Source organism: Silurus aristotelis, assembly GCF_946808225.1.
Source record: "Silurus aristotelis genome assembly, chromosome: 2".
NCBI lineage: Eukaryota > Metazoa > Chordata > Actinopteri > Siluriformes > Siluridae > Silurus > Silurus aristotelis.
This window is the reverse complement of record NC_139575.1, coordinates 26,762,185-26,775,283: the sequence shown is the minus strand read 5'-3', so window position 1 is coordinate 26,775,283 and position 13,099 is coordinate 26,762,185. Positions and strand designations below refer to the sequence as shown.

General features: G+C 39.8%; 1 protein-coding gene across 18 annotated transcripts in view; it reads left to right on the top strand.

The window, feature by feature from the left end:
* foxp1b (forkhead box P1b) overlaps positions 1-13,099 on the top strand; it is a 164,954-nt gene that overhangs the window by 54,864 nt on the left and 96,991 nt on the right. For 12 of the 18 annotated variants that reach the window (XM_083532775.1, XM_083532773.1, XM_083532774.1 and 9 more), the window contains one exon: positions 2,259-2,326. The exons of the other annotated variants lie outside the window; for them this stretch is intronic. The gene's annotated coding sequence lies outside the window, so the exon portion shown is untranslated. The remainder of the gene's footprint in view (positions 1-2,258; positions 2,327-13,099) is intronic. 18 annotated transcript variants of the gene reach the window in all.

The following is a 13,099-nucleotide window of genomic DNA, read 5'->3' as shown; positions in this document are numbered from 1 at the left end:
TACATGTATTCATGTTTTAGAGAGAGTTATACAGTGGGGGTGTGTTTATGGCACACAAAAAGATATTGTCAGCATTTTTATTAGTTTCAATGGGTTTTGACTCATTTTGGCATATGTTCCTCTACGGCTGTTTTTCCTATAGATAAAGAGCAAGTAAAAGTGCATTTTAATTTAAATATATCAACTGATTCGCAAGATGCATCATATGCCATTTTTGTTCTCTCTCTCTCTCTCTCTCTCTCTCTCTCTCTCTCTCTCTCTCTCTCTCTCTCTCTCTCTCTCTCTCTCCTTCTCTCTCTCTCTCTCTCTCTCTCTCTCTCTCACTCATACACACACACACACACACACACACACACACACACACACACACACACACACACACACACACACACATACACAGAGGCATGCTGAATCACCTACTCCTCCCTGTTCTTCATTTCCCCACATCTATCTTCGCACTCTTCATTTAGCGAGCCCTCTCGCTTTGCCTTCTCTATTACATACCCATAGGACCTGATCCTCTCAGCTGGCTCTCTTGTTTCTCCTCCTATCCCTCTTTCTTCGCTCTTCTTGGCCACACTTCTTCTCCATCAGCCGGGCGTCATATAGGAGCTTCAATTCCCGCTCCTCGCTGACGGTCACCCTGCTGCTTTAAACCTGCCATTACTACGCGCCCCACCACTTTCAATTCCGACAATTATCTGTTTAGCTATTACGAGCCATGCAATTCGACTACAAAGTGAAAATGCAGCAGTGTGCACAGCTGCCATCTAAAACTCTGTCATGCTTCCTGTCCCCCTCCACACACACACACACACACACACACACACACACACACACACACACACACACACACACACACACACACCCTTCATCTTTTCCTACCTCAGCTAGAACGGTCTTACGATTAGAAGGAGGGAACATTTGTCTAAATTGAATGACGAGCCATTTCAGTAAACTCATTTAGCACCAGAGGCCATAGCAGGTGATTTGAATTAATGATGTTTAGCTTTTTAAGCTGAAAAGATTTGTCATGTGTCACGACGGCCTGTTGATTTACAACAGCTGTGATGCTATGTTAATTGGAGCTCGATGAATTGGAAGAGCAGGGAGAACACGGCTCCGCTCGGTGACATAAAACAAGGAGGAGTGCATATGTCTGCGGTTACGTTTGCCCATCGCGGCCCTGAACAGAGTGGTGCAACTTGGTCACTCGCCCTGCGCCCGGCATGTTGGGTCTCCTTCCTTTTCACCTGCGATAAACATGATTGGCCAGCCCGAATGCCCGGCCACTGCTTTGACTGGCAAATATAAACTGCATGAGAGAGCATTGTGAAAGAGCCGATCAAAATTCTTTTTCATACCCGGATATGCTTTGATGCTTTTATTCAAATGTCCCCCAGACACTGGCCTATAGGCATCCTGTGTTTTAGCATAGGTCCGGATGTGCATATCCTCTGAGAAACACAAGTCACTACCATAATGATATATCTTTGATTTCTATTATAATCATATTCTTTTTTTATTTGTTTATTAGTTTTTCCTTTTTTGTATTTTTTATTTTGTACACTTAAATGACCTAAATACGAACTTAAATGTAACTATGTAAAATGATAAAAAAAAAAAAGACAGTAGATAAAGGCCTTATTTTCATACTGTAACATGTAGATAAAGCATTATTAATATGAGATAATTACATCGTTATTTATTGTATAAGGGGAAAGAATGAATGCATGATGAATGCACACACACACAGGTAATTCAGAGCCAAACAAGTTTCGTTCCTCGATCCAGCGTGACTGGGTTTACTTCAAAAAACCTTTCCGGCATCCTTTCGTTCAGACTTTTTATTGATTTGTTTCTCCTGGAAAGACAGTCTGCAACATTTATAATAAAAATCTCCAGTTTATACCGTTGTTTTGATGCAGTAGTAATTTATTATTATTATTTATTATTTTATTTTTTTTACAATGCAGCGAGTTGAAGCATTTCTTCTGTGCAGAAGTTACCTACTGAATGCCTGTTGATGCTGAAGGCCACTTGGCAAATCTTTACCAAACACATGCAGAGCTACTCGGTTTCAAACGTGAAGTGATCATATCTACACCCCTACTCATGATTTAATGCGCCTTGACCCATCCACACATGCACACTTCTGTCAGAATCACTGATGCGCTTCAGAGCTGACAGGTGTTTTTCAGGCTCCGCACAGTAATTATTCATTCATAAACACTCGTTTGTGTTTGGTTTGCCCACAGAACGAGAAGGCTAAACTCCGAGAGTTGTAACCGAAGACAGCTTCAAGCAAGCGAGTCCTTGGAAGAAGGTAAACAAAAGATTATTTATTAGTATGACGTGATTTATGAGGCAGGGCTATTGAACTGGATTAATGCACAGGAATCTTTGCACATATTTTTATTTTATTTTTTGTTTTGTTGTCAACTCGGGGAGAGAAGGTAATTAGCCGCTCATTTTGTGTGTAGGAAAAACACTAATATGTGCAGGACCAGGGTGAGACCCTGCAGGCTTATGATTAGTGCAGTGCAGTTTGGTTGTTTGTTGTTTTTTCGTCCCAGCACAGAGCTAAATAGAATGTCTTTTTGTTTTGTCAACATTTCTGGGCTTAATGGCTTGCTTTTTATTTATTATAAGTTTTTATTTATTTATTTATTTATTTTTGAATATAATAGCTTGTGAAATCTTGTGACATATGAACATATCATTTAGATTTTTTTTATATTAGCATTTATTATTATTGTTATTAATAATAATAATAATAATAATAATAATAATAATAATAATAATAATTGGCATTAAATAATAATAATAATAATAATAATAATAATTATTATTATTATTATTATTATCATTATTATTATTATCATTATTATTATTATTTCTTCAGGAAATGTCTCATTCTAGTTATTATTCTTTTTATTTTTATTTTTAGACTAAGCAATATCTTATTATAAGCCATTATGGTAATGATAGACAGTAAACCAACTATACTTTACCTTGAGGCTTTTAGTGATGACACCTTCAGGTGGAGTAAACTCAGAGAGCTGTCTAACAATTATCCCCCCAACTTGTTTCGCAATGGAACAGTCCCAAATGAGTGACAAAGAGACTGGAACAAACCAAGGGGGCAAAGGAGGGGTGTTTTCATATGTCAGGAGTGCGGCTCGCAGTGAGCCGATGTATCTGCGTTCTGTCTCACACGGCATGGCAGGCACGAAACTAGACTTCCCATGCTTTCCCATGAGCTCACTCTTAAACACACATCCCCACACACCCTTACATCCTCTTGCAGTCTGCTTTCTTTTTTTTATCTGTCGCTCACTCACACTCTCAGCCTCCCTCGCCTTTCCTGCTTTCAGCCACATACTGAAATACTACACACCGTTCATAAGCCTTTCTTCCCTTTCCTTTCTCTCTTTCTCATTACATCGTTTCTCACCAGCGAGCTGTCTTAATTGTGATTCACTCCACCTGACTTTCCAGCTTCCCTACACAAACAAACAGACTGAACATTTCGGAAGGGCGTAGAGATCAGCTGTCGGCGGGAAATGCGCCTTTGTTCGGCTCAGACGCACGGCCATAAATCACTGCTTTTCTTCCCGCCTTTTCACTCAAGCCAACAGTTGAAGAGGAGGAAATCTGTAGCCTGAGCAGGAACTGTACCGTCACACACACGCATGCACGCACACACACACACACACACACACACACACACACACACACACACACACACACACACACACACACACACACACACAATTACCATATTTTTAATTCCTTTTTTTTTTTTTTTTTTTATACGCTGCTCACGTGTGGCAACAGGAAGACATTCATGGAGTGTGTTTGGCTTGTGGCATGGGTCAGGTGTCAGAGACCAACTCCTCTCTAGCTTAAGCGGAATTGGTTTGATTTGGTTATCGAAGATGCAGGTTTTGTTCTGCATCGCACAGCTCCAGAATATTCTTTCAGGATTAACATATGTGAGTGTTTAGAGAAACAGCTTCCAGGAATGTGGAGAGAAGTACAAAGGAAAATGATGGTCTGCGTGTCGTTTGTTGGTCTGGGTATTCATCTTACTGTGTGTGTGTGTGTGTGTGTGTGTGTGTGTGTGTGTGTGTGTGTGTGTGTGTTAGGTAACTTATAATACACATTTGTGTGTGCTTTCCCGTGTCATCTTGATTTTGTGGTGAGGCAAAATTAAAACAATCATGCTCTCCTAACCACCATGTTTATTTATCACCAGTCTCCTTCCACCTGTCTACACACACACACACACACACACACACACACACACACACACACACACACACACACATGCACACTTAACTAGAATGAAAAAAATCTTCTGTTACATATCTGTTACATATTTATTAATAGTACTACTATTTGTATCACAGCGCTGTTGAATTCTTCAATCTGATGTGTTAATGAATTTTGGGTTAAAGGAGCTCTGATATATATATATATATATATATGCTCATTCAGCCACAAGGGTTTTTAGCAAAGTCATCTTTCACTCCAAACATGTAAACCATGTCTTCAGGGAGCTTGCTTTGTGCACAGGGACACTGTTATGATGAAACAGTTTTGGGTCTAGAAGTCATGGGAAAATGTAATGGTCCTAAATCCAGAGACATCCTTTACAAGTACAGTGCCTTGCGAAAGTATTCGGCCCCCTTGAACTTTGCGACCTTTTGCCACATTTCAGGCTTTAAACATAAAGATATAAAACTGTAATTTTTTGTGAAGAATGAACAACAAGTGGGACACAATCATGAAGTGGAACGAAATTTATTGGATATTTCAAACTTTTTTAACAAATAAAAAACTGAAAAATTGGGCGTGCAAAATTATTCAGCCCCCTTAATTTAATACTTTGTAGCGCCACCTTTTGCTGCGATTACAGCTGTAAGTCGCTTGGGGTATGTCTCTATCAGTTTTGCACATCGAGAGACTGAAATATTTGCCCATTCCTCCTTGCAAAACAGCTCGAGCTCAGTGAGGTTGGATTGAGAGCATTTGTGAACAGCAGTTTTCAGTTCTTTCCACAGATTCTCCTTTGGATTCAGGTCTGGACTTTGACTTGGCCATTCTAACACCTGGATATGTTTATTTGTGAATCATTCCATTGTAGATTTTGCTTTATGTTTTGGATCATTGTCTTGTTGGAGGACAAATCTCCGTCCCAGTCTCAGGTCTTTTGCAGACTCCATCAGGTTTTCTTCCAGAATGGTCCTGTATTTGGCTCCATCCATCTTCCCATCAATTTTAACCATCTTCCCTGTCCCTGCTGAAGAAAAGCAGGCCCAAACCATGATGCTGCCACCACCATGTTTGACAGTGGGGATGGTGTGTTCAGGGTGATGAGCTGTGTTGCTTTTACGCCAAAAATAACGTTTTGCATTGTTGCCAAAAAGTTCGATCTTGGTTTCATCTGACCAGAGCACCTTCTTCCACATGTTTGGTGTGTCTCCCAGGTGGCTTGTGGCAAACTTTAAACGACACTTTTTATGGATATCTTTAAGTAATGGCTTTCTTCTTGCCACTCTTCCATAAAGGCCAGATTTGTGCAGTATATGACTGATTGTTGTCCTATGGACAGAGTCTCCCACCTCAGCTGTAGATCTCTGCAGTTCATCCAGAGTGATCATGGGCCTCTTGGCTGCATCTCTGATCAGTCTTCTCCTTGTATGAGCTGAAAGTTTAGAGGGACGGCCAGGTCTTGGTAGATTTGCAGTGGTCTGATACTCCTTCCATTTCAATATTATCGCTTGCACAGTGCTCCTTGGGATGTTTAAAGCTTGGGAAATCTTTTTGTATCCAAATCCGGCTTTAAACTTCTCCACAACAGTATCTCGGACCTGCCTGGTGTGTTCCTTGTTCTTCATGATGCTCTCCGCGCTTTAAACAGACCTCTGAGACTATCACAGTGCAGGTGCATTTATACGAAGACTTGATTACACACAGGTGGATTCTATTTATCATCATTAGTCATTTAGGTCAACATTGGATCATTCAGAGATCCTCACTGAACTTCTGGAGAGAGTTTGCTGCACTGAAAGTAAAGGGGCTGAATAATTTTGCACGCCCAATTTTTGTTTTTTATTTGTTAAAAAAGTTTGAAATATCCAATAAATTTCGTTCCAGTTACAGTTTTATTTCATTACAGTTTTATATCTTTATGTTTGAAGCCTGAAATGTGGCAAATGGTCGCAAAGTTCAAGGGGGCCGAATACTTTCGCAGGGCACTGTATGTGCCTCAAACTTTGTGGGAGCAGTTTGGAGTAAAAAACACACATGACTGATAAAGGCCTGTGTCCCAATACTTTTGCCCATGCTGTTTATTACACCATAGACAACGATGCATTATCGGCTTTGCATGTTTTTATTTTATTTTTCTTTTCGTACCGGCTTAAAAATGCTGGAATAGGAAGGATTTTTGTAAATGTAATATTTTCACTAAAATGTGTAGACACTGGCTTGCTTTTTGCAATAAGGGCTGCCATGATCAATTCGTTAGTGACTTCCCTGCGATGGTTTACGTTTTATTCCCTCTTAAAAGTCAAAGCGATGCTCTAAATCTTTATTCTTCTCACCTTTGACTGCACAGTCTACTTCTTTGACACATGCCTTCAGTTGAAATCACATAAACTTGGCAGGGATGCAGAAATGAGGCATCCATCCACGATATTCCAAAGGCATAAACCAACCCTGATTACAGACCTATTAGTTCATGTATCGACATGCAACTTAATTTATTCGACGCTCAAAAAAAAAAAAAGAAAGAAAAAAAAAAAGGGCCTTGACATGGCGCGTGAGTGACGTGCAGGTTTTATGGTAGAATCTCAGTATTGAATCAAGGTGACAGCTTTTTCTTTCAACTGACTGCTTGTCTTTAGAGAGATGAAAGTGAAATCCATCCCCCCGAGGAACTCTGGAGCAGATGTAGTAAGTTGTTTGTGCGCGTTTTTATGGTAAAATCTGTATTCGGCACAACAAACAATGTTGTGTATGAGACTGGTATACAGACTTTAATGCGCCAGTAAACTCAAAGTCCCCCCCCCATACGCATGTATACGGTATGAGGGATTTTATCCACCTCCCTATACCAGGTGTAAATCAGTGCTATGTAGCTGTGTGTGTACTGCCTGAAGCAGCAGAGGTAATTTTTGTAATGCTTGTTTTTTCCTGAAGAATTGGACTACATTTGAACTGTGTGACTGTTTTTTTTTTTTTTTTCTTTTCAATCTTATAACACAAGCCCATTTTAGGACCTTGGTGAAACAGCTATTTGGGGAAATTACATCATTTGATATTGCTTGTCAACTAAACCGCATCTCACACGTCATATCACACTTGTCGATTTAAAAGTGTTAAAAAGGAGATTTGTAGCAGTTTTGTGAAAGAGGTAGCTAATTTCTTTTGTACACCGCTGTCTTTTCCCTAAACTTCACTCCATTTACTGGCCTGAGAGCTTTTCTTCAATCCACCCTACGCTTGTTCCCAAACTTACATTTCCTTTTTAGACTCAAACCTATTGACTGCACTGTAGCTGACATTTTCAAACACTTTCTCAGCAGATTTTAAACCACAATTTGCGCACAAAGCAACAACAATTTCAGATGCATTGCAAGTGCATTTTGTGGCCATGTGTTTATCTGAGTGCTTGTTGTATTATGAGCAAACAGATCTTTTTCTTTTTCTTCTCTTCTCCTCTCTTCTCTTCTCTTCTCTTCTCTTCTCTTCTCTTCTCTTCTCTTCTCTTCTCTTCTCTTCATTATTTTCTCTTCTCTTCATCATTTTCTCTTTTCTTCTCTTCTCTTCTCTTTTCTTCATAATTTTCTCTTCTCTTTATCATTTTCTCTTCTCTTCTCTTCATCATTTTCTCTTCTCTTCTCTTCTCTTCTCTTTATCATTTTCTCTTCTCTTCTCCTTATCATTTTCTCTTCTCTACTCTTCATCATTTTCTCTTCTCTTCTCTTCTCTTCTCTTCTCTTCTCTTCTCTTCTCTTCTCTTCTCTTCTCTTCTCTTCTTGTCCGTCTGATTAGACCAGTGCTTGGACATATATTATATATTTTTTTTTTCAGGTTTTGAGCAGCAATAGTTTTAGGTAAGATATGCACATGCAAAAGCCTGGAATGCACATGCATGTGGAACACAGAAAAACTGTAGTCAAGTTTATTACAATGCGCTGCCAAAAAAGTATGACAAGCTCAGACTTTAGCCAAATACGGCTTGTAATCCATGAAAACTCATTAACTTTGGCATTTGTTGTTCTTTAGTTTATATTGAGCATGAAGTGCTTTCAACAAATAACATTTTAGCACTCTGGCGCCTCCGCATCTATTTGGGGAAGCAAAATCCCTTTTACGGATAAAGCACCTGGAGCAGCTGCTTAATGGAATAGACTGAATGTTATGTAAATAAACAGCTTGCATTTAAACATGCGAATATGTGTGTGTGTGTGTGTGTGTGTGTGTGTGTGTGTGTGTGTGTGTGTGTGTGTGTGTGTGTGTGTGAGAGGGAGTGAGCGAGGGCAGGAGAGAGAGAGAGAGAGAGAGAGAGAGAGAGAGAGAGAGAGAGAGAGAAAGATATAGAGAGAGCCTTCTGGAGAAAGATCTAAAAGACAGGAGCACAGGTTGAATTTTTGCTGGTCTTAATTTTCCTTTAAGTGTGCGGTAACTTCGCTAGTGCTGATTGCGAAAGTGTTGAATGAGTGAAAAGGAGACACTAGAACTTGTTTAGCTGAGGAGAGCAGAAAGACAGCATCTTAGATTTATCTCTTTTACTGCACTATTCATGAAGCTTTTCCATTTCTGCGTCTTACACAGCTGACCGTATCGAATGGCTACTTCAGTGTGCCTGTGGATGAACATCAGCTTTTCTATTCACTTTTGCCAGATATTTTTTCCCCCGAAATCCAAAAGGTGTAAGAACCTCAAAACACTGAGACAACTATTATAAATTAAATATGAGGCTTCCACTGACTCAGCATAGTTTGCATGCCGAGAAGCTACACCTGAAGTAAAGCTACGCCTTCTTACTGTTCATCTTATTGAAACAGTCGTACATCCATAATGAATAGTTTTTTTAATAATTAGTTGCTTGTGTGATTATATATCAAATGTTTTAGTTAAGGAGTAAAACTTGTTGAAATGTGTAGGAAGTAACCTCCAGGTTGATTCTTTCCCATATAACAAGAAATCCCGGTGTTTTATTCTTCTTATGCCACAGAAATCTGTCAACAGTGACCATTTTATTATTTACTGAATAACAGAGTTTAGAGCTGTGGTGCTTTATGGAAAATTAATCAACACCCCCTGACAGTTATAGATACAAATGTAAACATTTTGTGGTAAGAATATACTTAGTGTAAACCCCAACTAAGATATACAGCCTATATAGCCAAAGGTTTGTGAACACCTGACCATTGAACCTGTATGCACACATCACATTTGATCTAGTCCCATTCTATATTTGCTGTTTCAATAAGCTCTACTCTTCTGGAAAGGCTTTCCACTAGATTTTGTACTGTGAAAGGGGGGATTTCTGATCATTTAGCCATAAGAGCATTAGTGAGCTCAGGCACCGATGTAAGGTGTACAGTGGGGTTGAGGTCAAGGCTACTCCAACCTCGGCAAACCATGCCTTTACGGAACTGGCATTGTGCACAGGGGCATTGTCAATGCAGACACAGGTTTGGGTCTCTTAGTTCCAGTGTAGGGAACCTCTCACGCTACAGTATAAAAAGCCGTTGTAGGCAAAGAGAGAGGCATTATGAAGAAATGCATATGGATATGATCATCAGGTGATCACAAATATTTGGCCATTTAATGTAGATATTGTTTTTTTCTTCAACATATTATTCACTTGATATATTATCACCAAAAATAAATATATTTTTTTCGATCGTCATTTAATCAATCTGAAGACAAAACAGTCTTAATTCCTTGACAAAGAAAAGATACCTGTACACGGTATTTTGCTCTGACTGTTTTAGAAGGAAGCTAATTCTGTGCATAGAGCGGGACCACACACTTTTGCGGCGATGCGGACGTTTCGATTCCATCATTGTTTTTTTGTAAACACAAGCCTCCTGAGCCGAGGAGCTGAAGTCATGCAATGACAAACACCATTAGGTGAAAAAGAAATTTCCATCTCATTGCCACGGTGTTATTGTTTACTTTGTTATACGTGTCCTAATATGGTTATCTGGCTGTTGAAAGCCGCGAGGGTAGAGGCCGGGGGGCCGGAGAGGGGAAACACAGCACTCAAACTGCCACTTAGACAATAAAAACTCAATGTCATGTCTTTTCACTGTTACTGTGCGGGTAAATTAGCAAATCACCACACAGACCCTGCTTCTATTTAGTGTCTTTTTGGCCATGTGTTTTATTGTTGAAATTCTTCGCTCTTTCTCTCTCTCTCTCTCTCTCTCTCTCTCTCTCTCTCTCTCTCTCTCTCTCTCTCTCTCTCTCTCTCTCTGTGAAAGCCTCATCAGTACTTCAGTATCTAATTGTCTCTTTACAGTGTTTCTCAGCAGGGATACAGGATGTTACATTCCACCACAACTCAATATTGACTGCCCATTATTTATCAGTCTTCTCACTGCTTTTGCTTCCAAGAAATGTCCTTCAGTTAGCCTGCTGGAAGGGGAATTGCTTGAGAACAGATGCACCCTTAAATCATTTGGTTGAACTTTATCTTTCAGACCTGTAGCCTTTCTTTGATTTCAAGTTCAGAGAAGCTCTTTTATATATTTTTACAGGAATTGTTATTACAAACTTTTGATTACCCCCAAGCGTTTATTTATTTATTTATTTTTGTATTTATTTATTTTTTATCACATCTCAGGTGTGTAAGTGCTGGAAAGCTTAAACTCTTTCTCCTCTTCTTTGTGGCTTATAAAGTGTGTCTAGCTTTACCTCGTGTCTCTGGTATTTACCCAGAGTTATCTGCAGCGGCAGCTGAATGGCATTCTGGGACACCGAGGAATCTCGAATGTCAATCTCCATAACCCGAGATGAGGATCAAATACTTCATGATGTATAACCTTATCTTTCAGAATGATTTATTATACCAGTTCAAATAGAGATTTACGCTCCAGCTTTTATTGTCGTTAACATATCGTTTTCATTTCTTTACAAACGGAAGGGACAGGTTTTAAGGGTTTTTTAAAGTACGTCCTTTTTTTTTTTTTTTTTTTTTTTTACTTTCTGGTGCTTAAAGATTTCACATTTTCTTTTAATCGTTTATGTATTACAGGTAGTCGTCGACTTACGACCACGATTGGGACCGACAGACCGGTCATAACACGATTTGGTCATAAGTAGAGTAGGCTATATGTACAGTACTGTGAAATTATGCCAGAAACTGGTAAAAAAAAAATAACGTACGCCGCGGCTAGCGATTGTGGTCGTAAAGGCGAATGGTCGTAAGTTGCATATGTAGTAAGTCGGCGACAACCTGTATTGACTACAGTGAATGGTCACTTTAGTTTAATTGAAATCTTAATAATCCAGAAACAAGTTAGTGGAAGATTCAGGAATAAAAAAAGCTTTAGAGTCAAAATATTATACATATTTGCCTATTTGTTGGATATTTTACATAATACATTTGTATCGAGGTGCTTTGAGAAAACTTTTCTTTGACTCTTGGGGCATCAGTTTCATTGGCTGCCTGCTTTCATTTTAACCAAGCAGGAGCCCCAACTGATTCCACTTGATTTATTTTGGTTTTCAATCAACTATCGAGTGTTCTTCAGATTTGGCTGGAATGAAAGCCTGAGGCCACACCCATTAGACCCATTAACCCATCAGAACCTGTGATTGACCTGAAAGTGAAATCCAGTAAACAAGAACTCCTGCTGTTTACTCCGTGTAGTACATGCAATAATTGCAGCTTTAAACACAACGATCAGAAACTCTGTGGTGAGAAACCACAATTTCTGTGGTCAGAAATTGATAATCACTGCCGTGTACCGGTCCTAAACGCACGCACTGTCCTTTCCCGAGTGCGCCCAGTAAGTGCACATTATATAAATTCTTGTCATTTCTCAGCATAGAGACAGACATAAGTAACCCGTATTGATTTTGACATTACAAAATTGTAAGCAATAACCATGATAACAGTGGCTATAAAACCCTAGCCCTAATTACGCTCTATTTCACGCTATCCATTAGTGGAGGCGTTTTAATACGCCGATGATACAAAAGTTCATAAATTTTTACACACGTGTAAATAACTCGTCTGTAGCAGAAACCCCAGCATCCCAGAGAGGGTTTTGGCGTGTGTTAAGCTGAGGGGTGGTGCTATTGCGCTCCTGTCGACGCCCTTAATGAACTTGCTGTGCTGGTTGTTTGCTGATATTTCAAGGTCAGTTTCTGAGAATGGCGGCAGCTTTTTTCTTGTAAACATGTTTATGGCTGCAGACGTGTAAACATGGCAAGCGTCTAGAGGTGGGGTGAGGCAAGACCGGTTTATCCTTTATACTGTTGTTTACAAGGAGACCTGAGCGAGCGCGTGCAAAAATATAATAATAATAAAAAAAAAGGGGGGCACTTTTGCAGGCATGTGGATCTCGCTAAAAGAGGCTGCAAAAGTGTGAATTCGAATCGAAAGCTTCTGCTCACACGGCACACAAACATTAAATATAAATTAATAGATTGTAGTCAGACCACATATTTAGGCGGGTGGGGGGCGGCTGGTGGGGTGGAGGGGCAAAATTTATGTCGCTGGCCAGCAGGCGTGAAGGTGCATTTGGACTTAGTATCCTCTAATTAGAAGTGAGATATTAGCATTTCATAGGGATTTAAGCAGCGAAGAGGCTAGCGCTCATCACGCACACACACACACACACACACACACACACACACACACACACAACACCGCTTCCATTTCGCTTGCTCACCTGCATGTAATGAGCGCCGTCATTAGTTGATGGAGGGGAATCTGCCCTGCGTCTACCTTGAAAGGCTCGTCATTTACATACTTCTTAGAAACAGGGTCTTTAATGGATTCCTCAATGAATAAAATGTCACTTGTTTGAATTTTGAAGAGTCTCTGATAAAGTGCTCGGCT